General features: G+C 39.5%; 1 pseudogene; it reads right to left on the bottom strand.

Annotated features, from left to right (window-relative positions):
* Nucleotides 1-1,669: 1,669 nt before the first annotated feature.
* Nucleotides 1,670-2,774, bottom strand: LOC101569170 (annotated as a pseudogene).
* Between the last annotated feature and the right edge of the window lie 212 nt (nucleotides 2,775-2,986).

Genomic DNA, 2,986 nt, shown 5'->3' with positions numbered 1-2,986 from the left:
TTTTTTATTTATTTGAGAGAGAGAGAGAGAGAGAGAGAGAGAGAGAGAGAGAGAGAGACAGAGAGAGAGAGAGAGAGAGTGGTGTGTGTGTGTGGCCAGCTCAGCCCACCAGGGGGCCGGGCTGGCTGGCATGTGGTGCTGGGGGATTGAACCGCGGTCCCCTATGCTTGGCTAAGCTTGTTCTAAGTAGGTGCTTTAGACCACTGAGCCATCTCTCCAGCCCCTCTAGTCTGTTTTTTAACTTTTTTATTATTATTATTTTTTTTTGCTAGTATCATGCTGATTTTATCATAGTAGCTTTGTAGTATAATTTCAAGTCAGGGATTGTGATACCTCTTGCCTTTTCTTTGTTACCCAGGATTGCTTTTGCTATTCTAGATCTCTTCTGGTTCTAGATGAATTTTAGAATTTTTTTCTAGATGTGTGAAGTATATTAACGGTATTTTAATTGGGATTGCATTAAATCTGTATAATTATTTTGGAAGTATGGTCATTTTTACAATGTTTGCTTTTCTTATCCAGAAGCAAGGAATAACTTTCCATTTTCTGAAGTCCTCTTGGATCTCTTTTTTCAGAGCAATATAATTTTCATTGTATAAATCTTTTACTTTCTTTGTGAGTTTGATTCCTAAGTATTTCATTCTTTTGCACATTATTGTAAAAGGCATGGCTTCCAAAATTTCTCTCTCAGTGTATTCATTGTTTGCGTATAGAAATGCTATTGATTTTTGAGTGTTGACTTTGTATCCTGCTATGTTACTGAATTTGGTTATTAAATCTTTTTAATACAAGTCTCTTAGTGAAATTTTTGAGGTCTTCTATGTAGAGTACTATGTCATCTTTGAATGATAATTTCACTTCTTCCTTTCCAATCATTATTCCTTTTATTTTTTCTCTTGTCTAATTGCTCTGGCTAATGTTTCCAGAACTATATTGAATAGGAGTGGTGACAGTGTACATTCTTATCTTGTTCCTGATTTTAAAGTGAAGGCTTTCAATTTTTGCCTGTTAAGTATGATGTTAGTTGTTGGTTTGTTGTAAATGGCTTTTGTCAGGTTGAGGTAAAGACCATCTATTCTGACTCTCTGTAGTGTTTTTATCTGAATAAGTGTTAGACTTTGTCAAAAGCTTTTTCTGCATCTATTGAGATGATTGTATAATTTTTGTCTTTGGCTCTCTCTTTCTTTTGAAATTTAAAGAAAAAATTTATTGGAGATCTGAAAAACAATTCCTAAAAGATTGACTTTTCCAGAAAACTGTAGCTATACAATGCATTGCGTCTATCATGTTAAAACGTGTATTAGACACAAATACAAAAACCATGAAACAATTCACCATCCTTCAACAACTTGAGCAAAGGTAAATGCCTAAGGAACAACATGGATGACTTGCAAAGGAAGGGCTCTTTAAGCACCATTAAAAAAAAAAGAGCACAAATGAATGTGTGTGTTCAGTTATATACACTGAATTGGACCTTTGGCACTAGGAATTAGAGCATTTTGTCATATAGCATTAACACGTATTATAAAAGTGTGTAGTGTCAAAGGACCAGAACCACCATCATTCAGAAGTGGCTTTGTTAACTAGGCAATAAAACACTCCAACATGTCTCTCTGTTGTCCATCACTGAATACACTGGTAGTAACTTTGAAATGAAAAAGAAAGAAGAAAAAAGGAGCTGTAACCCCTTTTATTTTCTGTTTAAAATCAAACAAAACAAACAACTCTGTTATACACTAACATCTTCAAAGTATGTCATTTGTACAAGAGAAAGACTAGGAACAAAAACATGTCGACAGAGATCCAAACACCGGTGAGTGCGCCTCACACTGCTTTCTGATGGTACTCAGGAGGGGCCACTTCATAATCACTGGCACTAAACAAAGTTGCCGAATTCTTTGCCAGATACTTGAGGAAGTCATGCAGATAATTCAGTAATAAAGCAAGGCTCTTCTCATCCAGAGGTGTATAGGCCAACATTGCTCCAATTCGGACAAATAATCTCAGTAGATGTGGTGCTCCATACACGTGGGACATGGGTGCATCAGGGTGATCAGCAAGGATCTCAGTGAACTGTGGTTTCTCAAATTTGTAGAGGAGCTGAGTGCCCAGCATCACATTGAAGTATTCTTTTATTCCTGCTACAGCCTCATTAACAGCATACTCCTTATTATCTGTGTTTCCTCGGGATTTCTTATAATTTGCATAGTCCTCTAGAATGGAGTCCACATTCTTCTTAGCAGGAAGATAGAACAGCTGTTTCTGTGTGGTGATCAGATCCCAGTCATTCACAAGCCAGGACTTTAGCTCTTCAGGGATTTTTACTTTAACTTCAACTCTGTTCATAAATGTTTCTTCATTTTCAACAGTAGGATCAACCCGGGCCCTCTTCTTCCGAGAAAGAAGTGTTTCACTGGTACTGCCACCATCTCCATTACCAGGGGTTTTTTGTTTGTTCTTTTTAGTTTTCACTTCAACATTTTTCTGTTGCAGACCAGATGTCTTTCCTGGAGCAGCCCCTGCATATTGCTCATAAATGGCCTTTTGAAGTTCACGCTGTTTCTGCAGATTGGTATCCACATACTTGAGCACTCTGCTTTCTGGAACCCACTCATCTCAATTTTTATTCCAACCACTGTAGTGTATAAAGTATTTTACCTGTTTGTCCTTCATGGCAACCTTTACATACTTTGCTTCATAAAGAAGAGGGCCATGAAAGCACAGTACTCCTTCCCCTCCTGGAACTTGGGCTTCTGATCCTGCTTGGGCACCATTTATAAGTGATTTGCCACCTCCTTCTCCCACCACCCCCGACTACCGCCCCCTCCTCTGTACCCCACCCGAGCTTGCGTCAGACGCGCCTTCAGGCACAGCCGCTCTACATCCTGGGCGCGATTTGCCAGCGCCCGCAGACCTCACAGCGCCGCAACCACGCAACCGCCGGCAGCCAACTGCCGCCTGCCACTTTGGCTCTCTTGATGTGGTG

Source organism: Octodon degus, unplaced genomic scaffold (genome assembly GCF_000260255.1).
Source record: "Octodon degus isolate 3935 unplaced genomic scaffold, OctDeg1.0 scaffold00026, whole genome shotgun sequence".
Lineage (NCBI taxonomy): Eukaryota > Metazoa > Chordata > Mammalia > Rodentia > Octodontidae > Octodon > Octodon degus.
Note: the sequence above shows the minus strand (reverse complement) of the source record. Positions and strands in the feature narration are given on the sequence as shown.